This window comes from Ornithorhynchus anatinus, chromosome 12 (genome assembly GCF_004115215.2).
Source record: "Ornithorhynchus anatinus isolate Pmale09 chromosome 12, mOrnAna1.pri.v4, whole genome shotgun sequence".
NCBI lineage: Eukaryota > Metazoa > Chordata > Mammalia > Monotremata > Ornithorhynchidae > Ornithorhynchus > Ornithorhynchus anatinus.
The window spans coordinates 37,590,751-37,618,673 of NC_041739.1; the positions used below are offsets into that span (position 1 = coordinate 37,590,751).

The 27,923-nt window shown below is 50.0% G+C and overlaps 2 long non-coding RNA genes across 3 annotated transcripts; both read left to right on the plus strand.

The window, feature by feature from the left end:
- The first annotated feature begins 3,988 nt into the window (after nt 1–3,988).
- On the plus strand, nt 3,989–27,661 carry LOC114815466. 2 transcript variants are annotated; one of them, XR_005660646.1, is made up of 6 exons: nt 3,989–4,025; nt 20,719–20,849; nt 21,891–22,014; nt 22,152–22,277; nt 22,935–23,013; nt 27,298–27,661. It is a non-coding gene; the product is annotated as an uncharacterized LOC114815466 (long non-coding RNA). The 2 variants fall into 2 exon arrangements; XR_005660647.1 differs by lacking the exons at nt 3,989–4,025; nt 20,719–20,849 and adding an exon at nt 20,965–21,017.
- LOC120638745 lies at nt 9,083–12,316 on the plus strand. Its single transcript, XR_005660648.1, has 4 exons — nt 9,083–9,355; nt 10,343–10,468; nt 11,334–11,458; nt 11,596–12,316. It is a non-coding gene; the product is annotated as an uncharacterized LOC120638745 (long non-coding RNA).
- Nucleotides 27,662–27,923: the final 262 nt, after the last annotated feature.

Below are 27,923 nucleotides of genomic sequence, written 5' to 3' on the forward strand. Positions count from 1 at the left end.
TGATACCTATCCTGACCTCATGCCCTTATTGTGTGTAGGAAGATGAGTAGTGGGGTGAAGATCCTAATCGTCCATCTCAGATGGCTCCCTCACTCTCCAGACTGCCTCTTTGTTCTCCAGCCTCTTTGTGTAGCTGTGGAAGGTCTCGGGGGACACTACTACCTTCTTGCAGTTAATCAGTGGCATTTATTGAGTGCTTAGTATGTGCAGAGTACTGTTCTAAGTGCTCGGGAGAGGACAGTACAACAGAATTAGCAGGCGTGTTCCCTGCAGCTTTGATTCAGCACCTCAGTATACCTGCCTCCACTTTTCTGCTCTCATTATGGTGTCTCCCTCCCTTATGCCTTCAGATGTTCTTATCTTCTGGATTCTCCAAGAGTCCCCTTTCAATCTTTGAGGTCCAGGATCAGTTTAATGGAGTGGACCCAGATGATACAATACAGGTAAGGGAAGGATCTGAGTACAAGGATATGTATTTAATTGCTTTGGAGTGAATTGTTCAGTGCTTAGTGGGTGAGATTATGGTAATGGCTGAGCTGGAAGGGACAATAAAGTGTCTGGGCATCAAGGTCAGGAAAGGAACCCTTTTGTGAGTGCTGGTGGCTTCTGTCAATATAGTGCGAGGTGGAGGATAGTGTCCATCAGTGTGTCCACCCCACTGCTCTCTGAGAAGAGTTGAGTGGGTTCCATCAGGGGTCATCAGGGGTGTGGGTCGGGGGGACTGAGCAGGCATTGGTATTAGAAAGTGAATGATTCCATGCTTAGCTGCTGGTCCTCCAGTCCCTTGAGGACAAGCCATTTCTGGAGTGACACAGTTGGATCTGAGGTGCAGGTTGGCATTTGTTTAGTATAGCGTGAAGCAGCTTGCTTAATCATAGTCTGACTCTACATCTCTCTGTACGGCCGGTGTCTTGGGAATGAGGGGGCTGGTGGAGGGCCAAGAGCTTGCAAGAAAACTAGGCTGCCCAGAATCCACATGTGTCTTAAGGCCAGGCTCCACAAGTCCCGCTGGGTTTTAGCCAAGACAGGTAGCCCTATCCAGAGAAGGCTTTGGTGGCGAGTCACAAGTCTCCTGCCCCTCACCCCCTGCACTGGATCTGTGTCTCGTTGGCTCAGATGCAGATAGGAGTCCCAGAACACCAACCCCCTGCAGTACACAGCTCGGAGTAGGATGACTAGAGGGAGAATCTGACAGGCTATTATTCTCCAAACAGAGACTGCTCAACAGCTCGCCCTGGACCTGAGGACCATCCCCTTGCAGTGTGGGTCCGGTCAAATTAATTCTCAGATATGCCCACCCTGGAGAGGTGGAGCTGTGGATCACGTCGCCACCACAAAGGGAAGGTTTATTTTTGTTTGTTTTGTTTGTGTTTGTGAGAGAGAGAAAGATGGGGTTAGCTTTTGGGATACGTTAGTGTGTTGGGAGCTGCCACCCTTGGTACAGAGGCTGGTTCTGGATGCTGAGGCTCTGTGCAGGAAACTGGTTCTGTTGGATTTGACTGGGGGACTGAGAAGACCTGAGCATCTGAATTCAATAGACAGGTCCAATCTCCCTGTGTCCACAGTCGTGCCTGCAGGGTCACCCTACACATACTCAATCCCTGGAGAAGGAACCCTTCTGTGTCTTTGGTGGCTTCTGGGATTCTAATATCAGGAGTAGGAAAGGGTGGCATCAGTGTGTCCACTCCATTCGACTCCGAGAAGCAGAGCCTTGCGGGCTCCCGTCCAAGACCATCAACAGGGGTGTGGTTTGGGAGGAGCCAAGTAGCCAGGCTTGGTGGTAGAGGTTGACTTGTGCAGTTGTGCTGGACCTCCAGTCTCTGGAGAATGAGGCCCTCCTGGAGTAACAAAGCTGGGGTTCTGAGAAGGGGGCCCTAAGTATCAAGAGGGCCAAGCGTTGCAGTCAGCTTAGCTGGGGTCATCTGTCTATATGGAGCTGTTCTCCTGATGCTAGGTTCAGTATTTCATAGGGGAGAGGGAAATGGAGCCTGCAAGAAACCCCCCTAGTTTATCTGCAATCTCCTACTCCTTCCTCTCCAGCTATGAGACAACTGAGTCTGCTAGAGTCTGAAGGGTTTGGCCACAGAGGCAGACTGCAGAGGGCAGAATGGGGGAACCCGGCTCCTCAGACTCACTAATCCACATGCGTCTTTTAAGACCAGGTTCCACAACTCCAGATGGGTTTCCATCAGGACTGGTGGAGAAGCTCCAGGGACACCTTGCTTCCATTAGACCCAGATTCTACTGCCTCCTACCCAGAGGAGGGCTCTGCAGTGAGCCCTGTGTCTTGGAGGAGGCAGGGGGTGGGTGTGAGGGAGAAGGGGATCGTGAGTCTGTCCTGTGGTCTCAGACCCAGAAACAGTGTTTGCCCCCACCCCCACTCGCAGACACCCCGCGAAAACTAGGTTGTCTGCAATCTTCTAGGCCTCCTTCTCCTGCTCTGAGAGACTGGGCACGGACACATGGGGAATGATGAAACAGTAAAACACACCACCATGCAGAAAATAAAAACAAAATCAGCTCTCCTCCTCTTCTCTCACTCTCTTCTACACTTAGTACATTGCCTCCAGTGCTTAGTACAGTGTCTGGCACATAGTAAGCATTTAACAAAGACCATTACTATTAAATAGAGGAAATGAAGGCTTGGATGGGGAAGACCTCTTGGAGGAGATGTGATTTTAGGAAGGCTCTGAAGGTGAGGAGAGTGATGGTCTGTCTGCTTTGAAGGGCCAGGCTGCCCTGACTGTTCCTGGGGTCCAGTGTCAGCTGCCCGGATGTGGGGGCAGGTGAGGAGGGAACTGAGAAGGGTCAGGAAGGTGGGGTGGGGGTCAAGAGAAGAGACCCACTGGACAGCTGTTGGGAATTTGGGCTTCTCTGGACAAACCCTTAAATAATAATGATGATAGTATTTGTTAAGCACTTATTGTGTGTCAGGGACTGTACTGAGCCCTGGTGGATTCAAGCCAATTGGGTTGGACACAGTCCCTGTCCCACATGGGTCTCACAGTCTCAATCCCCATTTTAGAGATGAGGTAACTGAGGCTCAGAGATGTGAAGTGACTTGTCCAGGGTTACACAGCAGACAAGTGGCAGAGCTGGGATTAGAACCCATGACCTTCATGCTATAGATCCTCTCACCCTGCTCCCCTTTCCCCCCCACCCCATCTTTCCCCCAACCATCCCCTCCTCCACTGAAGCGTCTCGGGCTTCTTCCCGGGACACCTGATCTCTAACCCAGCTGCTTCCATTCAGGGGAATTAGTACCATCCTGGCCCTGTATAAGCCTCCAGGGCCTCACTCACTCTACTCAGAGCTGCATGTGTTTCCATCATTGTAAGTGTTCAGTGAGTTTAGGCAAAAAAAGGAGGTGTTGAGTTTTGGGTAACCTTGAATCTGTTTTCTGGCTTACTAATAATAATGGTATTTGTTAAGTGCCAAGTGTATGTGCCAAGCACTGTTAACACTGGCTTGTGAACTGGGAGCTCTTCTGGGCCGGGTAATATTTTTAATGACCTCCCGGCAGGACTGTTCTGTTAGGGGTATCATCCCTCACCTCTCCTGACTTCATTAATGCCCGTGTTGGGGGTGAGGGGTGAATAGTGGGGTGAGGTGTCTGAGGGGTGGCCATCTCAGAGGGCTTCCTGGCCACTCAAACTGCCTTTTTGTTCTCCAGCATTTCTCTGAGACTGTATAAGTTCTGAGACACTTCTCTCCTGCAAATAATGGTACTTGAGTGCTTACTTTGTGTAGAGCACTGTACTCCATGCTTAGGAGGGTGTAATATAACAGAATGAGTTATGCAGCCCTGATGCATCACCTCAGCACACCTGTCCCCCACTTCTCTGCTCTCATTATGGTGTTTCCTTCCCTTATACCTTCAGTTATCCTTGTCTTCCACATTGTAACGTTGTTCCTTTTGCATCTTATAGGTCCAGCATCAGTTGAATGGGGAGGACACTGATGATACAACAATGGTAAGGGAAGGATCTGAGTATAAGGATACGTGGTGAATACTTCAGTGCTTGGTGGGTGAGCCTAATTGCATGGGTGAGCTGGAAGGGAAAATAAGGTGTGTGGTGGGGTTGGGGATGGGTGGGGAGGATGAGAGCTTTACTCAGGGTAAACTTGTTGGAGAAGAAAGAATTTCAGTGAGGTTTTCAAAGTTTTGGAAAATGGCTGGCATGTGCAGTATGTTGGTGAGGGATGGGAGGATGTGTGGGGATGGGTTGAGGGTGGAGGTGGACCCAGTGAGACAGAGTGAGCAGGCTGGAGCTTTCAGGGACTTCCTAAATCCAACTCAGAACCTCAGATTGGGAGGTGGATGTCCAAGGGGTCCTGGTGAGGGGAAGAGAGGAACCAGGCTCACTTCTCCTCCCAGAAGCTTCTCACCACACTTGCTGGCCATAAGGACTGTTCCCCCTCCAGTGAGGACACAGAGCAGCTGATTGCCATGGAGAGGTAGAATCAAAAGCTGAGGTACCATCTCTAAGGAAAGATGATGGGGGTAAATGTGGATGATTAGGGGTTACAGTAGCAGGAGGAGGAGGAGGCAGTGGTGAGGAGAGAGGGCTGTCATTCTCAGCACTGAGGCCGGTTCTGCAAATGGGGTTTAAGGCCCTGTGTAGGGAACTGGTTCTGTTGGACTTGACTGTGGGACTGAGAAGATCCGGTGCCCTTAATTCTATAGATGGTTCCATCCTCCCTGAACCCCCGTTCCTGTCCTCAGGGTCATCCTGCACATCCTCCTCCCCTGCAGAGCTTAGAATGCCTCTGGGACTGCCTCTGAGGGAGTTGGGGGTGGTGGGGAGAGTAAACTGTTATGAATATAGCTAGCTAGGTGCTTTCTGGTTTGTTAGCTGGGGCTCTTCTAGGCCTCCCTGCAGGGCTGTTCTGTGAAGGTATCATCCCTCACCTATCCTGACATCATTCATGCCTCCTTTGGGTGTTGGGGGTGGGTAGAGGGCAAAAGGGCCTAATACTCCATCTCAGAAGGCTCCCTAGCCACTCAAACTGTGTCTTTGATCTCCAGCCTCTCTCTGTGGCTGTGGGAATTCTCAGAGACCCTTCCCTCTTGCAATCCATCAATGGTACTTACTGAGTGCTTACTCTGTGCAGAATACTATTCTAAGTGCTTGGGAGAGGACAATACAATGGAATTAGCAGGCATGTTCCCTGCAGCCCTCACTCACCACCTCGGTATACCTGTCCCAACTTTTCTGCTCTCATTATGGTGTCTCTCTCCCTTAGACATTCAGATGTACTTGTCTTCTGCATTCCAAAATAGTTCCCTTTCAATCTTGAAGGTCTGGTATCAGTTGAATGGGGGTGGGTCCAGATGATCTACTGCAGTGAAGGGAAGGATTTGAGTATAAGGATATGTACCTAATTGGTGTGGTGTGAATTCTTCAGTGCTTAGTGGTTGAGCTGGAAGGGAAAATAAAGTGTGTTATTAGGGGGTGGGGGGAGCGGGGAGGTTTGTGTGTGTGTGTGTGTGAAGATCACTTTTTGCGTCCTCTTCTCCCAGGGAAGGAACAGTTCTGTGAGGGCTGCTGGCTTATGGCAATAGAGTGCTAGGTGGAGCCTAGTGCCCATCAGTGGGTCCACCCCATTCCTCTCTGAGAAGAGTTGAGTGGGCTCCCTGTGAGTCATCAGGGGTGTGGGTGGGGAGGACAAGTAGGCATTATATTAGAAACTGAATTAGCCCATGCACAGCTGCTGGCCTTCCAGTCCCTTGAGGACAAGCCATTTCTGGAGTTACACAGTTGGATCAGAGGTGCAGGTTGGTATTGGTTGGGTAGAGTAAGCATCTGGCTTAAGGGTGGCTTGTCTCTATACCTCTCTCTGTTAGGGCCAGTGTCTTGGGGAGTGGAGGGTGGAGGGCCAAGTGCTTGCAAGAAAACTAGGCTGTCTGCAAATTCTCCCCTTATCCTCCAACTCCTTCTCCAGCTGAGACCACTCGCTGTTGATAGCGGGCAGGGTGGGGCATCCACACCCCTCAACATTACTAATTCAAGTGTGGCTTTCAAGGCCAGGTTCCACAGGTCCAGACACAGACCTCATTTCAAGGGCTCCACTGTGACACACCACTCCATCGGGTAGGGGCTCTTCTGCGCCATCCCCAGAGGAGGCCTCGGTGGTGAGTCCCAAATCCCTCGGTGGCATGTTGGCTCAGTCCTGGCAGCGCACAGCTCAGGGCAGGATGGTCACGGGGAGAATCTGACCTGCCTGTTGCTCTGTCTACCGAGACACCTTGCCTCATGGACCATCTCTCTAATGTGGACATAAACCAATTCCCAGAAATGCCCTGCTTGTCAAGATGGTCATGGTCTGAGCTCCCACCCAAAAGGGAACGGTGTGTATGTAGTGAGTTGGGGATGGGAGGGTTAGTGAGAGGACTGCCACTCTCAGCACAGCAGTTGGTTCTGGAAGCTGAGGGTCTGATCAGGGCACTGGTTCTGTTTGACTGTGGGACCGAGCAGACCTGGGGCCCCTTAATTCTATTGGCGGGTCAGGCCTCTGTGCCCACAGTCCTGTCTGCAGAGTCACCCTGCACGTCCTCAGTCTCCAGAGAAGGAACCCTTCTGGACTTGACAGTGGTGGCTTCTGGGGGTTCTAGTGTAGGACAGAGTGGCATCGGTAGATCCATCCCACTCCTCTCTGAGGAGCAGAGCCTTGCGGACTTCCGTCTCAGAGTAATTCGATGGGGGTGCTGGTGGAAGAGACATGGAAGCAGCGTGGCTTAGTGGAAAGAGCACGGACATGGAAGTCAGAGGACGTGGGTCCTAATCCCGCCTCCACCACTTGTCTGCTTTGTGGCCTTGGGCAAGTCACTTCACTCCTCTGTGCCTTAGTTACCTCATCTGTAAAATGGGGATTCAAAGTATGAGGCCCACCTGGGACAACTGGATTACCCTATATCTACCCCAGCGCTTAGAACAGTGCTTGGCATATAGTAAGCCCTTAACAAATACCACAGTTATGATGATTATTATGATTATAAGGCTGAACTTTGTCTAGTCTGCAGTTGGTGCTGGACCTCTCTTCCCTGGAGAATGAACCCCTCTTGGACTAACAGAGATGGATCTGAAGGTGGAGGTTAGAGGTGCATAATGTAGCTAATGCTGAGCTGTGCCTGTAGACCCCACCTCTCCTAGACCATCCATGTTTTGGGGGAGCTCTAGTTTGCAAAGCTAGATTTTTTGCAACCCACTCTCTCTTCCTTTCTGTTGGACAGATGTTTCTCCTGGAGACCAAGTGTCTGACATCTGGGGCTTTCGGCCACTGACAGAGGCCAGGGTGGCGAGACCTGGGCCTCTATGATCGCTAATCCAGGTGTCTTCCAATCAATCAACTGTATGGAGGACTTAAGGTGTGCACAGCACTGTACGAAGAGTCCCATTCCCTGCCCCCAGGGAGCTTAGAATATAGAGAGGGAGACAAACGTTAATATAAATAAAAAAAAATCCCTATATGCATTAGTGCTGGGATTGGGAAAGAGGAGAGACCCACCGAAGGGAGCGGAACAAAAGGAAAAGTGGCCTTAGGCCAAGCATCTTGAAGGACACGTGTCTCCAAAAAGGCTTTGGAGGCTGGAGGGTGTCATTTTGTGTAAGATATAAAGACTGAAGGTGTTTGAGTCCAGAGGTGGGACATGGGTGAGAGGTCATCGGCAAGATAGACGAAGTTGAGGTAGAGTGAGTAGGTTGTCAGTAGAGGAGCAAAGTGTGTAGGCCGGGATGTAGTACGATAGTGAGGCAGGAGGGGACAAGGTGACTGTCCTTGAAAACTGTGGGTAAGGAGTTGCCGTTTGATGTGCAGGTGGATGATCAACTACTGGAGGTTCTTGATCCTTGAAGTCTCTCTCTCTGGACAGTCTCACATGTCTTCCTGCCTACTTGGATGTCCTCATGTCACCTCAAATTTAACACGGCTAAAACAGAATTTTTTACCTTGGCACCCAAACCTGGCCTCCCCCTGACTTTTCCATCACTGTAGATGACACTACTATCCTTCCTGTCTCACTAGCTCATAACTTAGGCATTGTCCTCCACTTCTCTCTCCCATTTAATCCATCACTATATCCTGATAGCATGGCTAAAATCCTCCCTTTCCTCTATCCATGTTAATCCCATGACTTAGTCTATCCCGCCTTGATTATTGTATCAACCTCCTGGTTAACCTCCCTGCCTCCTGTCTCTTCCCCCTCAACTTGATACTTCACTCTGCTGCCCAGATCATTTTTCTCCAAAAACAGTCAGGTCATGTTTCCCCTCTCCAGTGACTGCCCATCTGCCTCTGCATCAAAAGGAAACTCTTACCATTGGCTTTTCCCAGCTCTGCCACTTGTCTGCTGTGTGGCCTTATGCTAGTCACTTAACTTCTCTGGGCCTCAGTTCACTCATCTGAAAATGGGCATTAAGACCGTGAGCCCTATGTGGTACAGGGACTGTGTCCAACCCAATTTACTTGTATCTACCCTAGTGCTTAGAACAGTGCCTGGCACGGAGTAAATCCTTAACAAATACCATTATTATTATTATTATTATTTAAAACACTCAATTTACCTTGCTCCCTCCTACCGTCTCCTCGCTACTCTCCTTCTCCAACCCAGCCCACACACTTGGCTCTAATGCTAATGTTCTCACTGAATCTTGATGTCATCTACTTTGCTGCTGACCTCTCACCGGGGTCCCGCCTCTGGAAGTCTGGAAGCCCCTCCTTTCTCATAGCTGACCGACAATTACTCTATCTTCCTTATTGAAGGCACATCTCCTCTCAGAGGCCTTCCCACAATAAGTCTTCCTTTCCTCTTCTCCCACTCTGTTCTTTGTCACCCTGACTTGCCCCTTCATTTATCACTACCACTCCTCAGTCCCACAGCACTTACATACATATCTGTCATTTATTTCTACTAATGTCTGTCCACTCCTCTAGAGGGTAAGCTCCTTGTGGGCAGGCAATAGGTCTCTTGTACTCCCCAAACACTTAGTTCAGTGCTCTGCAAACAATAATAGCTCAGTAAGTACAGATGACTGACGGGTGAGGTGGGGGCGGGGGGAGGAGGAAATGTTTGCAAAACAAAAAAAAAGCCATCTGCAATCTCCTACTCCTCGTTCTTCAGCTTTGAGACAGTTGATTTGGTTGGACACTAAAGAGCTTAGCCAGAGAGATTTTAAAGGACAGGAGAGGGGAATAAGGACTCTTAAATTCTGTCATCCACGTGTATCTTAAGGCCAGGTTCCACAACTCCAGATGGATTTCAGTCAGGACCGGTGAAGAAGCTCCAGTGACAAGTCGCTTCTGTGAGATTCATGCTCCAGGTTTTACTGCCCCTTATCCAGAGAAGACTTTGGTGGTGAGTCACAAGTCTCGTCCCCCTTGCCTCCCACACCAGGTCTGTGTCCTGTCGGCTTGGACGCAGACAAGAGTCCCACATCACCAGCCCACTGCAGTGCACTGCTTGGGGTAGGATGAATCGAGAGAGAATCTGCTAGGTTATTACTCTGTAAACAACTCACCCGGCCTTGAGGACCAGTCCCTTCCAGTGTGGATCCAAGCAAATCAATTTTCAGATTAACTGCACCCTGGAGAGCTGAAGTTGTGGGCCATATTGCCACGACAAAGAGAAGGTTTTGGCGGGGGGGGAGTGCATGCATGACAGAGAGAGACACACTGAGAGACTGGTTAGCTTTTGGGATAGAATAGTGAGGTGGGGGGCTGCCACTACTGGTACAAAGGCTGGTTCTGGAAGCTGAGGCTCTGTGCAGGGAACTGGCTCTGTAGGACAAGACTGCGGGACGGAGAAGACCCGGGTCCCTTAATTCTGTAGACGGGTCAAATCTCTCTGTGTCGACAGTCCTGTGTCCAGGGTCACCCTGCACATACTCAGTCCCTGAAGAAGAGACCTTTCTGCGTCAGGCAGTCGTGGCTTCTGGAGGTGCGGTGTCAGGAACAGGACAGGGTGGCGTTGGTGTGTCCATTTTCCATTCGTCTCTGAGAAGCAGAGCCTTGTGGACTCGTGTCTGAGAACAAGACAGGAGGGGTGTGGTTTGGGAGGACCAGAGCAGTGAGGCTTGGTAGTGGTAGTTGATTTATACAATTTTGCTGGACCTCCCTTTGGAGTAACTAAGGTGAGTTTCTGAGAGTGGGCCACTGAGTATAAATAGGGCAGAGTATTGCAGTTAGCTTAGCTGTGGTATGTCTCTATACCTAATTTTTCCCGATGATGGCTTCCATGTCTGGTGGGGAAGTGGGAAAATTGTGTCTGCAAAAAAAACAAACAACCCACCATAAAACCTCAGTTGTCTGCAATCTCCTAGCCCTCTCTCCATCTGTGTAACAGACTGAATCTGCTGGAGACTGAAGGATTTGACTCCAGAAGTGGACCTCAGAGGGCAGGATGGGGGAGCCCCATCCACTCGGGCTCACTAATCCCTGTGTGTCTTAAGGCCAGGTTCCACAATTCCAGGTGGGTTTCACTCAGAACTGGAGGAGAAGTTCCAGTGACACCTCGTTTCCATCAAATCCAGGTTCTGCTTTGTGCCCAGAGGGTGTCTTTGCAGTGGGTTGCATGCCTCAGAGGTGGTGGGGAATGTGTGTTTGGGGAGTGGGGGGAGAGAAAGGTGGCACGAGTTTCTACTGTTGGCTGAAACCCAGAAAGGAATCCCAAATCTCCAACCGCACAGGTCAGGGTAGGATGATCTGAGGGAGTCAACAGTGGTGTGGTGGGGAGGAGTGGAGCAGGAGGTTTTCTATTAGAAATTGACTTGTCCAGTTGTCCTGAATCTCCAGTCCCTGGAGATGGAGTGCCTGTTGGGGTTCTGAGGAGGAGCCTGCTATGTACTAATAGGGTAAAGTATTGTAATAATAATGATAATTATGGTATTTAAGTGCTTACTATGTTCCAAGGACTGTTCTTTGTGCTGGGGTAGATACAAAGCAATCAGTTTGTCCCACATTGGGCTCACAGTCTTAATCCCCATTTTACAGATGAGGTAACTGAGGCACAGAGAAGTTAAGTGGCTTGACCATGGTCACCCAGCAGACATGTGGCGGGGCTGGGAATAGAACTCATGTCCTCTTAATCCCAAGCCTGTGCTCTGTCAGCTTAAGCTGTGGTGGTCAGTATTTGTGACCACCAGGCTGCTGCTCCCCCTCCAAAAACAAAACAAAAAAATCAACCCCAAAAACTAGATTGTCTGCCACTCCTTACCCCTCTATCTCTAGCTGTGAGAAATGATGTTCCTGGAGGCTGAGATGTTCAGTAACAGACAAGGACCTCAGAAGGCAGGAACCCAGTACCTTAGGCTCACTAATCCACGAGTGTCTTTCAGGGCCAGTTTTCTCCACCCCATATGGATTTCAGCCAGGATGGGTGGGAGAAGCTCCAGTAACAATCAACTTCCATGAGGGGAATGCTCCAGTTTCCTCCTCCAGACACCCGGAGGAGTTTTTGGTGGTGAGTCCCAAGTTTCTGCCCACACCCCTGCCGGCTCCATATCTTGCTGATTCAGACACAGACAGAAGCCCTGTGGTGCACAGCTTGGGGTAGTAGGCCCAAGGGTGGAATCTGACCAGCTCTTTCTGTCCAAACAGATGCTGTTGAATGCATTGTCCTGGCCTTGAGGAACATCCCCTTGCAGCATGGGCATAGTCAAGTCAATCCCCAGTCTTGCCCCACCAGTTAGAGATTGAACTGTGGACCATGTTGCCACCACAAAGGGAAGGATTTGTGTGTGTGTGCCTTTGTATGTACGTATAAAGGGGCTAAGTCTTTGGGGAAGGATAGTTAAGACAATGCTGCCATTCTAGGTATGGAGGCTGATTCTGGAAACAGGGCCTGGAGCTCTGTGCAGGGAACTGGTTCTGTCTGACTTGATTGTGGGACTGAGAAGACCTAGGGCCCTAAATTCTATACCTGGGTTAAACCTCCCTGCACTCACAGTCCTCTCTGCAGGGTCAACCTACACATTCTCAGGCCCTGGAAAAGGAACCTGACTTGGCCTGATAGCGGAGGCTTCTGGGAGTTTAGTGTCCAGAGTCAGGCAGTAAGATGATCAGTGAATCTACTCCATTCTTCTCTAAAAAACAGAGTAGTGAGATTGAGTTGTCAAAGGTGTGGACAAGGTGCACGGAGTGCCAGCATTGTACCCAAAACTGAACTTTGTTCAGTTTGGATTGAACCTCCAGTCCAGGGACTACAGGCACCTCTTGGGCTAACAGATTTGGAGGGGGTGGCTAAGTATTAGTAGGGCAGAGTTTTTGCGACTGATTGTTTAGGTCTGTAGACTTCACGTCTCCTGGTGGTAAGGTCATTTGGAGGAGGGAAAACTTTATGCTTTGTTTAAAAAACCCCCAAAAAACAAAGTCTGAAACCCTACCCTTTTCTTTCCAGCTTCGAGACCACTGATCCTCTTGGAGACAATAGCGTCTGGAGATTTAAATGTGATCTTCAGCTTTAGATAGAGGGCACTCTGAAAAACGCATATCTTCAGGATCACTAAGCCAGGTGTCAGATGTGCATCGGCAGGACCAGCGGCGGAGTTCCAATAGTACCCCACCTTCTTCGGACAGATGCTCCAGGATCCCATGTTGCCAGAGGAGGCCTCAGCAGTGATTCTTTCCCTGGTTCCTTGTCTAGACAACTCTGAGACCCAGCAGGATGTCCCTCAGCCTCGAAGTCTGGCAGTGCATAGGTTAGGGTTGGATGACAGAGAGGAGATTCTGACTAGCTGTTAATTGCTGTACAAAGGCAGCTCCGTGCACTTCCCTGACCTAAAGGATCATCCCTCCGTAGTTTGGACAGTCTGGTTAGTTTTCAGATTATTCCAGCTATTGAGATGGAAGCATGGGAAGGTGTTGCTACCTCATTGGGAAGGTGCTGCGGGGTTGTGGGGGTATGGGCATGTGTGTGTGCTGGTGAATGCCTTTCACATGAAACAAAAACTCCTCACTCTTGGCTTCAAAGCTGTCCGTCACCTGGCCCCGTCCTACCTCACATCCTTTCTCTCTTTCTACAGCCCACCCCGTACACTCCACTCCTCTGCTGCTAACCTCCTCGCGGTGCTTCATTCTCATCTCTTCCGCCGTCGACCTCTGGTCCACGTTCTACCGCTGGCCTGGAATGTCCTCCCTCTCACATCCGCCAAACTAACTCTCTTCTCTTCAAAGCCCTGCGAGTTCACCTCTTCCAGGAGGCCTTCCCAGACTGAGCCATCCCTTTCCCTCTGCCCCTCCTCCCCTCCCCATTCCCCCTTCTCCCACTCTCTGCTCTTCCCCCTTCCCCTCCCCATAGCACTTGTGCAAATTTGTATAATTTATTACTCTATTTCATTAATGATGTGTGTATGTCTACGATTCTCTTTACCTTGATAGTATTCATTCATTCAAATGTGTTTATTGAGCGCTTACTATGTGCAGAGCACTGTACTAAGCTCTTGGAATGTAAAATTCGGCAACAGAGACAATCCGTGCCCAACAACAGGCTCACAGTCTAAACGGGGGAGACCGAAAACAAAACAAGTAGTCAGGCATCAATACCATCAAGATACATAGAATTGTAGAAATAAGTCCATCATTAATAGAGTAATAAATGATATACAAACATGCACATATGGGGGAGGGGAAGGGGGAAAAGCAGAGGGAGGGAATAGGGGAATGGGGAGGAGAGGCAGAGGGAAAGGGAGGGCTCAGTCTGGGAAGGCCTCCTGGAGGAGGTGAGCTGTCCATAGGGCTTTGAAGAGGGGAAGAGAGCTAATTTGGCTGATGTGAGGAAGGAGGGCATCCCAGGGCAGCGGTAGGATGAGGACCAGGGGTCGACGGCGGGACAGGCGAGAATGAGGCACCGTGAGGAGGTTAGCGGCAGAGGAGCAGAGTGTACTGGGTGGGCTGTAGAAAGAGAGAAGGAAGGTGAGGTAGGAGGGGGCCAGGTGATGGAGAGCTTTGAAGCCACAAGTGAGGAGTTTGTTTCATGCGAAGGTTGATAGGCAACCACTGAAGGCTTTTGAGGAGGGGAGTGACATGCCCAGAGCATTTCCGTAGAATGATAATCCAGGCAGAGGAATGAAGAATAGACTGGAGTGGGGAGGGACAGGAGAATGGGAGGTCAGACAGGAGGCAGATGCAGTAATCCAGTCAGCGTATTATGAGGGCTAGTACCAGCAAGATAGCAGTTTGGATGGAGAGGAAAGGGTGGATCTTGGCAATGTTGTGAAGGTGAGACTGGCAGGTTTTGGTGACTGATTGGATGTGTGGGGTGAATGAGAGCGAGCAGAGTCAAGAATGATACCAAGGTTGCGGGCCTGAGAGACGGGAAGGATGGTAGTGCCGTCCACAGTGATGGGAAAGTCAGGGAGAGGACAGGGTTTGGGAGGGCAGATAAGGAACCCAGTCTTGGACATGTTGAATTTTAGGTGGTGGGTGGACACTGATGCCTGACCACTTGTTTTGTTTTGTTGTCTGTCTCCCCCGCTGAGACTGTGAGCCCATTGTTGGGCAGGGATTGTCTCTATCTGTTGCGGAATTGTACATTCCATGCGCTTAGTACAGTGCTCTGCACACAGTAAGCGCTCAATAAACACGATTGAATGAATGAATGATGCATGGAGGTTCGGGGGAGGGGTTGGGGGGAACATTAGCTGGGTGGGAAGTCAGAACCATGAGGAAGAAGATGCCGTAGTTGACAGAAGCTGGTTTTGGAAAATGGGTCTGGGGCTCTGTGGAAGGTGCTGGTTCTGCTTGGCTTGACTGTGGGATTGAAGACCCGGGCCCCTTAATTCTATAGACGAGTCAAAATCCTGCCTTCCCAATCACCCTGCACATCCTCAGATGCCAAAGAAAGGGACTCTTCTGTATCTGACAGGGGCTTCTGGGGAAGCCAGGTAGGTGGTGCTTTGTCTGGAATAAGGCAGGGCTGGTCACTCTCTATTTCATCATCTGCTGAGAAATTGAGTAATGGGAATTTTTGTAAATGGATATTAGTGGTAAACGTCACAGTGAGGCCCAGTGGATACGTTGGGTTGACAGCCAAGTATACAGGCTGGGGAACTGAAAATGCAGGTACCATACTAGAAACTGATTTTTCTGTCCCATATACAAATGTGCTGGGTACCTCTGGAATCGGGAATACCAGCCCTACAGGCCAGATAGTTGGAGGGGAATGGTCTCTGGAGTACACGGGGGTCCAGTGTGAAGCATAGGGTACAGCATAGTAGTGAACAGTACTCATTGAATCTTGCTTGCACATCTCTATTTCTTAGAGAAGGGACCTTTATCTGATATGTGTTGCTCCCAGGGGAGTGGGCGATCAGTGTCCAGACTGACTGAGTGTGTGTCTGTCCATCTGTCCATCCACCTCATTCTTTTCTGGAATCTTGTAGCCTCCAATCTGAGTCTTTGTAGGGAGTATAAAAAGTTTTGGTCCTGGGTACTGCAGGTCTTGCCACTCCCCCTTTTTTAGTCTGCCATTGCACTGGAAACTTCTTGCTCTATAAGTCCAGTCCTCTCCCAGCCTGGGAGTGTGGGGATCCAATGGCAGGTAGGGAACATTGGAGAAGCAACAGCATCTGTGGTGATTGTCTCAGGTCTGTTGAACAGTAGGTTGACTTGGAGGTGGTGGACACTGGGATCACTTTATTTTGGAGAAGCTGCATTGTTTGCATCACCACCCATTTTCTTCTCAACTTGCAGAAGCACCATCAGACCACTCACTGCGACAGAGTGCTCTTGGGGGTAATCCAGTCACTAGGACCACCTCGACAAGCTCATAGCCTGTGAGAAGGAGTTTGACTTTGCCTGTTCACTGCTCGGCAACAGTGATTCCCCTCCCTCAGTGACTCCCATGCCTATTGCCTTCACCATCTGTTCTAGACTATTAACTCCTGCCTTAAACCCTCAGTGCCCCCAACTCCCTTCTTGTCACTGAGGCAATTGCCAGTGCTTAATAACATGCTCTGCATTTAGGGAGTATTGAATCAATACTATCACTACTACCTAAGACTCCTCATCCTCCTTCTCTGTCATGTTTTTCCTCGACCTCGCAGTCGTGTCTGACCCCGTGGACTACATACTCTCAGTTTCCCCATCTGAGACCCCTCTTGGCTTGCCCCCTGTGGCCTTATTTGCTTGCTCTTCCTCTGAAACTTCCGGTGGGTGCCCCCAAGGGTGGATTCTCTTCTATTCTCCTATTATCCTCACTCCTTTAGCCCACAGATAGTCTCACAGAAACCCACTACCTAGCCTTTCTCTTCTTCCTCTGCGACTCAGCCCCCACACTTCACTGTGGAGGCGAGCTACTCATCATGCCTCTCTCAATAAGTCTCTCTCTCTCTCTCTCTCTCTCTCTCTCTCTCTCTCTCTCATCTCTCACTATTCTCTTGCTTACTCTTCCTTTGACTCTCCTACTCCTCCCCAACCATCTCATGTGGCAGACCATTGTCTTACCTCTTTGAGTATCTTCTGAGATGACATCTTCTCCAGGAGGCTGTGCAGGATTAACCTTTCATTTCTCTACCCTGTTTTCCCCCCAAACTGCCACTCGAATGCTCTCATTGCTTAAAGACTTGGGCATTCATTAATCCTTACCTGCTAGGCACTTAAACATTAAAATTGCCAGTAGGAAGCAGTTCTAGAATGACAGGTGCCTGTTTCCCCTGTTAGACTGTTCTTTCCTGAAGGGCAGGGACCATGTCTCCTTGGATTGTACTTAATAGCTACTGTTTGCTATGTGCAGGATGGACTGAAAGTTCTCTAACTAATCGAAGTATATTTTAGGGGTAGGAGCCACTATTCCAGATGTGCACAGATCAGGACCAGTAGAGAAACATGAGTCTCACCCCTCGGATGGGCATTTTCTTTTCCATGTCTTCACAGGAGGCTCAGAGAGCTAAGGTGAGTGCTGAGTCCTATCTGGAACAAACAGGAAGCTCCCTCCAAGGACTTGTCTGGACTTGGTTGGCTCTGAGTGGCCATGGTAGAAACCGCTACCTAGTGCACCCTAAAACCATTCAGGTTATTTGGGTCGTCCTTTCTGACAAACCATCGCTTGTGTTCACAGGGGCGATGAGAGAAAGAGTGCCCAAAGAATGGATTAGGTCACGATGGACCTCTTGGGTTCTCCGGATATTGACTGTGCAGCGTGGATACCGACTGGATGTCTCTCCAGCCCTCTCCAGAGACTGAGCTAAGAACAAGACCTTGCCCCCAGTCCAACAGTGCCGTTCCCTTGAGGCTAAATATTATATTGCCAGGGGTTGTCTGCGGGCTCCTCTAGAAGTGATGGGTTGGTGTGGGCTATGTGTGTGCATCATGCAGTTGACTTTAGGATGTGAGGGTGCTGTTCATTCATTGAATCGTTTTTATTGAGCACTGACTGTGTGTGCAGAGCACTGTACCAAGGGCTTGGGAGAGTACAATATCACAACAGACCCATTCTCTGCCCACAGAAAGCTTATGGTCTAGAGGGGGAGAAAGACAGTGTTATAAGTGGGGATCAGAGGGAGGATGAAGAAAGGGTGACGAGTCAGGTGCTAGGGAGGGCTTCCTCTCTCTCAGCACCAAGGCCAGCCCCGATCCAGGGGCCGGGGCTCTGTACCGGGAGTAGATTCTGCCGACTGGACTGTGGGCCGGAGAAGGGCCGATGCCCTTCAATCTGTAGAAGGATCCAACCCACATGAGTCCACAGTCCAGTCTTCAGCATCACCCCACACCAAACTCTGGCCTCCAGAGAAAGGAGCCCTTTGGTGCCAATGGTGGGGAGGGTCTGGGGAGAAAGGGGACCCGGCATCAGGAATGGGTCAATCTGCCCTGTTAGGTTTGGTGTATCTGTGTGGGGCCCATGATTTGTGGAGAAGAGCATTATAGGGAATCTAGGCTGAGACCAAAACAGTGTGGGGCTGCTGGAAGAGCAGCAGTTGCTCATGGAAACTGCATTGTTAGTGCAACTAGTTTCCTCACCTAAAAGCCTGGGAGCGATGGTTTGAGGGAGACTGATGTGGGGTTCAGAGTTCTTTTGGTGTCCAGAGTAGGTAAAATGAGAACTGGAAGGAGCTTCTTAACCCTCCAGTGGAGGGTTGAGTCCTTTTGGTGTCCAGAGGAGGTAAAATGAGAACTGGAAGGAGGTTCTAAACCCTCCAATTGACCCAGGAAGACAGTTTGAGGATTTGGTGAAACTCATAATGATGATAACAATAATAGTGACATTTATTAAGTGCTTTCTCTGTGCCAAGCACTGTAATAAGCATGAGGGTGGATGGAGGCAAATGGGGCTGGACACATGAGGCTGTCAGTCTTAATCCCCATTTTACATGTGAGGTAACTGGGGTACAGACAAGTGAAGTGACTTGTCCAAGGTAAAACAGCAGACAAGTGGCAGGGCGAGGCTTGAAATTCAGGTCCTTCTTACGCCCAATCCTGTGTTTTGCCCACTAGACCATGCTGCTTCTTGTCAGGTTGTGAACATGCTCTTTCCAACTCCTTCCCCCCTCCTCTCCCAGGTCTGTGACTGGAGTCCTGCGGCACTAACATCCTGCAGTGCACAGGTAGGATGACATGAGGGACAATGTGTCAGGCTATTACTCTGCAAACAGAGGCTGCTCAACACCTCACCCTGACCTTGAGCACCATCAGACCGCTCATGCCACGGAGGGCTTTTGTGGGGAATCTAGGCACTAGGACTCCTTCAGCCATCTCATGGCTGGTGAGAAGAAACTTAATTTGGCTCTCTCTCCTGCTCAGCAGCAATGTTTCCCCTCCCTCACTGACTCCCATGCCTATTGCCTTCACCATCTGTTCTAGACATTAACTCCTGCCTTAAACCCCCCAGTGCTCCCCACTCCCTCCTTGTCATCAAGTCAACTGCCAGCGCTTAGTACTGCACTCTGCACTTAGGATGTATTTAATTGATACTGTCACTACTACCAAAGATTCTAGTGACCCTGGAGCCACTGGATTTGCCCTGTCCCCAAATCTCCCTCACGCATTTCCTCTCCATTCTCATCCTTTCCAGCTATCTCACATCTGCCCGATTTCAAAATCAGTCTCCTCAAACTTTGCTTCTGACTTCCCTTCCTTCACACTGCCCGAACACTGGTATCCACTTGTCTCCCCTTCCCGGATTACCATCTTCAATCAGACCGTCTTTGCCAAATCACTTCTTTCCCCACTATTTTCAGACAAACCCACTCTGGGCTTTGTTTTAGGCAAAAAATTCTGTCCTTTGCCCTACACTTCCCACCCCCACCCCCATTAGTTCACAGGGGAGATGAGAGGGATGGTGCTCAAAGAATCGACTAAGTCACAACTGATGACCTGCTGGGAGTTTGCACAGGACACAGACAGCTTGGGGTCTCTACGGCCGTGAGGGTCTTCATTGTGCAACATGGATACTGACTGGAGGGCTCCCCAGGCCTCTCCAGAGGCTAAGAACCAACCCCAGGCCTCTCCAGAGACTGAGCTAAGAACCATCCCTTGCCCCCAGCCCAACAATGCGATTTCCTTGAGGCAAAATGTTATACTGGCAGGGGCTATCTGCTGCTTCCTCCAGCAAGTAATGGGCTTGTGTCGGGTCTGTTTGTGCATTGTGGGGTTGACCTAGAAGTGGGAGAAGGTGCCAGAAGAGTTGGGGGGGGAGCTCTGCTGTCTCAGCACCAAGGCCAGCCCTAGATCTGGAAGCCGGGGTTCTGTACCGGGAATAGATTCTGCTGCCTGGACTGAGGGTTGGAGAAGACCCGGGGCACTTAAATCTATAGACGGGTCAAACCTACCAGAGTCCATGGTCCAGTCTTCAGGATCGCCCCTCACAGAACTCTGGCCCCCAGAGAAAGGAGCCCTTTGGCGCTGTTGGGGGTGAGGGAGTAGGGGGTGGCGGGGCCCGAGAGAAAAGGGACCGAGCATCAGGAATGGCAATATCAGGTTTTCCGAGTCTGTGTATCTGTGTGTCCCTTCACTCGTGGAGGAGGAGCACTGTAGGGAATCCATGCTGAAACCAAATGAGTGGGGCCTGGAAGTATGACAGTGGTTGATGGAATTTGCCTTGTTAGTGCAAGTAGTTTCCTGACTTGAAAGCATCAGAGACTCATGTGGGATTCAGGATCCTGTTGGTGTCAAGAAGTTTTGTAAACTGAGAGCTGAAAGGTGCTTCTGAAAGTGCCATTCAACCCAGGGTTGCAGAATAGGTTGCTCCAAAGTCCTGTGATTCAATGTTCTGTGAAACTCACAATGATAATGATATTGGCATTTGAATACTTACTATGTGTCAGGCACTGTATTAAGCGTGGGGGTAGATACAAGCAAATCAGGTTGGACAGGGTCCCTGTCCAACATGGGGCTCTCAATTTGAATCTCCATTTTACAGTTGAAGTAACTGGGGCACGGTCAAGTTACATGACATACCTAAGGTAGTACAGCCAACAAATAGCAGGGCCAGGCTTGAAAGCCAGGACCTTGGGACTGTCAGGCCTGTGCTCTAACCACTAGACAATGCTGCTTTTTCTCACATTAACACACTCTACTCCCGCTCACACCCAGTGCCATCAGTGTGTTATCTGTGTGAAATAAGTTTTAGTTTGTCATATGCTTAAAAGAAATGATAGTGAGCTTGTCTGGTGTGTGAAACTTAGGGGTCGGTGGGCTGTGGGTTATTACAGGCCAATGGGGGTTATTTCAGAGCAATGTGAGTTATTAACTGAGGGTGTATGTGGGTTAATTCACATCTCGTGGCAGACGTATCAGATGTCTATCTCCACGGTCGGCATCTCCTTCGCCTCGGTTGACTCGGACGTCTGCGGCTCCGTCCTCATCATCTCCCTCGGCTCTGATGTCTCCCTCGTCTCCGGCTCCCCCAGCTCCATCAGGTCTGTGTCCCATCAGTTTAAGGCAGACAAGAATCTCACAGCAACAACCCCTTTCAGTGCACAGCTCGGGGTAGGATGACTTGAGGGAGAATCTGACCAGGTATTACTTTCTAAACAGTGTGGCTGCGCGACACATCATCCTGGCCTTGAGGACCATCCCCTTGCAGTGTGGGTACAATCAATTCTCAGATTTGCCCCACCATTGAGCAAAGGGTCACGTTGCCCCCACAAAGGGAAGTGTATATGTGTGTCTGATGGGGTTAGCTTTTGGGATGGCATAGTGAAGCAGGGGTTGCCACTCTTGGTACAGAGGCTGATTCTGGCAACTGAGGTTCTGTGCGGAGAATTGGCTCCGTTGGATGTGACTGTGGGACTGAGAAGACCCAGGCCCCTTAATTCCATAGGATGAGTCAGCTCTTCCTGTGTCGACAGTTATGTATGCAGATTCACCCTGCACATTCTCAGACTTTGGACGAGGGACCCCTCTGTCTCTGACAATGATGGCTTCTGGAGATCTAGTGTCAGGGGCACGACAGGGTAGCATCAATGTATCCACTCCATTGATGCCTGAGAAGCAGAGCCTTGAGGGACTCCTGTCTGAGTCCAAGGCAGCAGGGGTGTGGATTGGGAGAAGAGCAGCGAAGCTTGGTACTAGAAGGTGACTTGTGCAGTTGTGCCAGACTTCCAGTCGCTGGGGAAGGAGCCCCTCCTGGAGTAACAGAGCTGGGGTTCTGGGGTGGGGGAGCGCACTAAGAATCAATAGGGCAGAATGTTGAAATCAACTAAGCTGGGGTGGTGACTTTTTCAGGGGGATCAGTGGCCAGGTAGGGGGAAAACAGTGTTAGTTGCCCTCCAGTCACCCGCCACCCCCCCCCCCGAAAAAAAAGCAAACACAAAAGTTGTCTGCAATTTTCTACTCCATCTACAGCTGTGAGAACCTTTGCTATGGGAGACTATGCTGGGTAACAGATGAGGACCTCAGAGGGCAGATGGGGAAACCCGACCTCTCAGGCTTACTAATCCTGGGGCCGTCTTTTCCAGGACCAGTTTTCTCAACACCATATGGGTTTCAGCCAGGACCAGCACAGAAACTACAGTAACAACTGACTTCCCTCAGAGCGATGCTCCAGGCTCCTCCGCCAGGCACCTCGAGGAGGTTTTGGTGGTGAGTCCCAAGTTTTTGCCCATACCCCTACTAAGTTGATGTCTTGCTGGATCAGACACAAAAAGAAGTCCTGCAGTGCTCTGTTTGGAGTAGTATAACCAAGAGAGGAATCTGACCAACTATTTCTCTCCAAACAGATGCTGTTAAATGCAAGCCCTGGCTTTGAGGATCAACCCCTTGTAGTGTGGGCACAGACAAGTCAATTACCAGACTTGCCCCACCAGATTGAACTGTGTGGACCATGTGGTCATTACCAAGGGAAGGTATTTTTGTTTTTGTCTGTGTGTGTGTGTGTGTAAAATGGGGTTAGCTTTTGAGGAAGAACAGTTAGGAGGAGGCTACCATTCTTGGTATAGAGTCTGATTCTGGAAACTGGGTCTGGGATCTGTGGAGGGAACTGGCTCTGTCTGACTTGCCTGAGGGACTGAGAAGATGCGGGTCCCTTAATTCTATAGATGAGGCAAACCTTCCTGCACCCACAGTCCTGTCAGTGGGGTCAACCTGCTCACCCTCAAGCCCTGGGGAAGGGACCTATCTGGGCCTGCCAGTGGTAGTTTCTGGGAGTCCGGTGTCTGGAGTCAGGCAGGAAGACTATCACTGTGTCTGTTTTGTTCCTCTTTGAAAAGCAGACTTCTGTGATTGAGTTGTCACAGGTGTGGACAGGGAGCACAGAAGGCAGGCATCACAAATGAAAATAGTCCAGTTTGGTTTGGACCTCCAGTCCCTGGAGTACAAGTCCCTTCTGGACTAACAAATTTGGAGGGGGTGGCTAAGGATTAGTCAGGTACAGTTCTGCAGTCAGCTTGTGTGAAAGATGGTCTCTTTCTGGAGACCTCACATCTGATGGTGTTGGAGTCTCTGAGAGGGAGACTTGAATGCTTGTCAAAAAAAGTCATCTGAACTTACCTGTCTCTCTCCAGCTTGGAGACCACTGATTCTCCGGAAGGAATTAGTGCCTGGTGATTTAGATGTGGTCCTCAGCTGTGGACAGAAGGCATGGTGAGAATCCCAAACCTTCAGGATCACTAACCCAGGTTTCCCCTTCTAAGGTTTCAGTAAATACCGGCCAGGACCAGTGGAGCAGCTCGAATTATTCCCCCCCTTCATCAAGTCGACGTTCTGGGGTCCAATATCATGCTTGCAGCGGAGGCCTCGGCAGTGAGTCGCCCCCAGCAGTATGTCCAAAGGTCCCTGAGACCTGGAAGGCAGTCCCACAGCCTCTAAGCTTGGCAGTGCATAGGTTGGGGGTGGGATGACTGAAGAGAGACTCCCTAACTAGCTAGTACTCCCTCAACCTCTCCTCCCTTATCTCTTTCTACTGCCCACACCGCACGCTCCGCTCCTCTGTCGCCCACCTCCTCACCGTCCCCCGTTCTCGCCTATCCCTCCGTCGACCCCTGGACCATTTGCTCCCACGGTCCTGGAATGCCCTCCCTCCTCACCTCCGACAAACTGATTCTCTTCCCCTCTTCAAAACCCTACTTAAAGCCCACCTCCTCCAAGAAGCCTTCCCAGACTGAGCTCTCCTTTTCCCTCTGCTCCCTCTGCTCCCCCTATACCCCCCCTTCACCTCTCCTCAGCTAAACCCTCTTTTCCCCCCTTTCCCTCTGCTCCTCCCCCTCTCCCTTCCCCTCCTCTCAGCACTGTACTCGTCCACTCAACTGTATATATTTTCATTACCCTATTTATTTTGTTAATGAGATGTATATCACCTTGATTCTATTTATTTGCTATTGTCTTAATGAGATGTTCATCCCCTTGAATCTATTTATTGCTATTGTTTTTGGCTGTCTGTCTCCCCTGATTAGACTGTAAGCCCATCAAAGGGCAGGGACTGTCTCTATCTGTTACTGATTTGTACATTCTAAGCACTTAGTACAGTGCTCTGAACCTAGTAAGCGCTCAATAAATACTATTGAATGAATGAATGAACAGAAACTGCCCAATACGTTTCCCTGGCCTTGATGATCATCTCTCTGTAGTTTGGACAGTCAGGTCACTTCTCAAATTTGCTCTGGTATTGAGGTGTCTGTACTGCTACCTCAAAGAGAAAGGGGTATGTGGTTGTGTGGGTGTGAAAATGTGATGGGTCGAGGGGATAGAACAGTGAGGAAGAGGATGCCACTGTTGATACAGAAGCTGGTTCTGGAAATAGGGTCTGTAGGTCTGTGTAGGGTGCTGGTTCTGTTTGTCTTGACGGTGGGACTGTAGATTTGGGGTCCTTAATTCTAGACAGGTCAAACTTCCTGTGCCTGTCATCTTGCATTCCAAATTACCCTGCAGTCTGCAGGCTCCGAAGAAGGGACTTTTATGTGTCTGACAAGGACTTCTAGAGAAGCTGGGTAAGGAGTGCTTTGTCAGGAGTAAGGCAGGAATTATCACTGTCTACCTCATCCTGTCATCCTGAGAAATTGAGTTGTGGGGATTTTAGTACAAAATGGATGTCAGTGATAAGAGACACACTGGGGTGCAGTAGATATATTTCTTTTAGAGTGGAGCATACAGGCTGGGGAGCTCAAAATGCAGGCACTGTACTAGAAACTGAGTGCTGGTCAATGTACAAATATGCCAGCTATCTCTGGGTTCAGGAATGCAAGTCCTACAGGCCTGATTTTTTGGGGGGAGTGGCGGGGAAGGAGGGAAGGGGTGGGCAGAAGAGTGGTTTCTTGGGCAAAGAGGGGTTTAGTGTCAAGAGTAGGGTTAGAACATATTAGTGAACAGTCCTCTCTTTGGAACTGCCTTGCACATCTCTAACTCTCAAGAAGGAATTTGGCATATCTGCTAGGGGTGACTGACATGTAATGAGCGTGTGTGCGCGTGTGTGTCAGTGTGTCTGTCTGGCTCCATTCTTCTCTGAGGTTCTGTAGCCTCAGACTGAGACTTTGTAAGGGAGCATAGAAAGATTTGGTTCTGGATACTGCAGGCCTTGCCACTCCCCTGTTTAGTCTGCTATTGCACTAGAGCCCTCTTGGCCTTTGAGTGCAGCTCTCTCTCTCATTCTGGAAGTGTGGGACTCAAATGGCAGGGATAGGGAAGAGTGGAGAATCCAGGGTGTCTGTGACTGTCCTCTTATGTCTTTTGAACAATAGGTTGATATTTGGGGGGCGGGGGGAGAGGGTAGGGGGCGGAGAAATGTCTATATTTTGGAGAAAGTATGTTTTTTGTGTCTCCTCCCATTTGCTTCTCACCTTTGGGGAGCATTAACAGACCAGGGAACCCTGTTAGGGGGAATCCTGGTGCTAGGCCTCCTTCATCCATCTCAAAGCTGGTGAGAATGAATTTAACTTTGTGTTCAGCCAAAATGATTTCCCTCCCTCCCTGACTCCCATGACTTTTTCCTTCATCCTCTGTTCTAGACTTTTAACTAGAGCAAGAGCAACTTTGTCCCCCAACTCCCTCCTTGTCATGGAGGCAACTGGCAGTGCTTCATCCTGTGTGGTTCTGTTGCTACTATTACTACTACTATGGTATTACTACCACCAAAGATTCTAGTGAAACTGAAGCCACTGGATTTGCCCTGTCCCCAAATAGTCCTCATCCTTGCCAGCTATCTCTCATTGGTCTGATTTCAAAATCAGTCCCCTCAAACCCGACCTCTGTTTTCTCCTGCTTCTCACTGCCTGAACACTTGTATCCCCTTGTCTTGCCTTCCCGATGACCATCTAAAACCAGTCGCGCTGCTGAATCAATTCCTTCCTCACTGCTTTTCACACATGCCCACACCTCAGCAAGTCTTACGAAAAAAAAAAGAACCTGCCCTGTACCCCTTAATCCCGCTGCACTGCTCGCTTTGACTCCTTCCTACCATTCTTGTCCCTAACTCTAGAATGGGATGTTTATACCAGCTGCCTCTTGTTCCTTTTCAACCACCTCCTCAATCCCTCTAAAATCAAGCTCCACTTGTTTGAGACTGCAGATTTCCTCCTCATCCTTATCCTTATCCTCCTTCACTTCCATAGTAAAATTTAAAAAAATAATAATGATGGTTTTGACTAAGTGCTTACTCTGGGTCAAGCACTGTTCTAAGCACAGTGGTAGATAGAAGCTAATCAGATTGGACCCAGACCCTGTCCTACATGGGGTTCAATGCCCATTTTACAGCTGAGGTAACTGAGACTGATGAGTGAAGTGACTTGTCCAAGGTCCACAGCAGACAGTGACTGATGAGATTAGTGGATGAGTGGGGATTAGAACCCAAATCCTCCTTATGCACAGGTCCCCGCTCTTGCCACTAGACTCTTATGCTCCTCCTCCCTAAATCTGTCAGGATGCTGTTCTGTCCTGTCTTTTTCGGCCTGTCAGCTGCTTCTGACATCGTGGACCACCTTGTTCACCTGTGGACACTACTTACTGGCAATTTCCCCAACACATCCCCCTCCTGGTTTTCTTCCTCTGGCCTCTTTTGTTTTGCTTTTGCTCTGACACTTGCTCTACCTCCCTCCTCTTACCTGTGGGTGGCCCCCAAGGTTAGATCCTCTTCTCATGCTCTTCCCACTTCGTTGAGCCTCAGATGGTAGCACAGATATCCCCAACCTAGCCTCATTCTTCTCCCCCTACAACCCAGCCCACCCGCTCGATTTTTGAGGTAAGCTACTCATGGGGCTTCTCTCTCAGTTCCACACCCTTAGGCTATCACTATCCTCCTGCTTATCTTTTTTCCTTAGACCCTCAAACTCCTCCCCAAACTTCTCATGTGGAAGACCGTTGCCTTCCATCTTGAAGGATCTTCTAAGATGACATCTTCTCCAGGAGGTGGTGTGTGATGAATCTTTCACCTCTCCATCCTATTTCCCCCCTGCAAACTGCCACTTTAATGCTCTTGTGGTTAAGAGACTTGGGCATTCACTAATCCTAACCTGCTATGGCCCCCTAGAGCCTAGGAAGAAGTACTAGAAATAACAGGTACCTGTTTCCCCTGCTAGAATTTAATGTCGCAATGGGCAGTTAGCAGCATACAGGATGATGGACTGCCAGGTCTGTAACTAATCCAAGTGTATTTTGGGCACAGGATCCACCACTGCAGATGTGCCCCGCTCAGAACCAGTAGAGAAACATCTGTCTCACCCCGGGGATGGGCATTTTCTTATCCACATAGCCAGAGGGGGTCCAGAGAGCAAACGTGAATATTGAGGCCCATCTGGAATGAACTAGACATTCCTCAAAAGAACTTGTCTTGACTTGGACTCAGAGGAGCCAGGATAGAGAGTCCAACCCAGTCCACCCTAAAATTGTGCTTGTCATCTGGGCCATCCTTCTTGACCAACCATCGTTTGTATTTCCAAGGGAAGCAGAGACTAGGGAAGGTGCCCGAAGAACGGACTAGGTCACGCCTGACCGATTGCCGGCCGTTCCTCTGGACACAGACCAGGACGAATAACCATGGCCACGAGGAGCTTCAGGGTAGAGCGTGGGTCTCCCGTCGCCTCGGACACCTCCCTCGTCTCTGACATTTCCCACGGTTTACAGTGACTAAACTGGAACTGTTGATTTTTCTACCCCGATGGTGTATGTTCCTGTAATAGGTTTATGTATGATAATGTCTATCTCCCACCTAGCCTGTAAGCCCAGAGTGGGGAAGCAACTGTACTCTCCCCAAGGCTGTGGACAGTGTAAGAGTTGAATAAGAGAGGATTGGGCTTGAGAACAACCATGAAGTCTGGGGAGCCTGCTAGAATGGGTGCGTGGGGGCATGGGGGTTGTTAGTTGGGGGGAATGGGTTAATTGGAGGGAGGGGGACAGGGTGGTGGGGTGGAGGGGGATGGGGGCCTTGGGAGTGGAGAGTAGTGGAGGGGGGTGGGGACATATGGCACGAGAGGGATGGGGGAAGTAGGGTGGGCAGTGGGAATGGAGGGTAGGGGGTGGGGTGTAGTTAGGGGGTGGGGACTGTGGTTGGGGTGGGTGTGGCACCC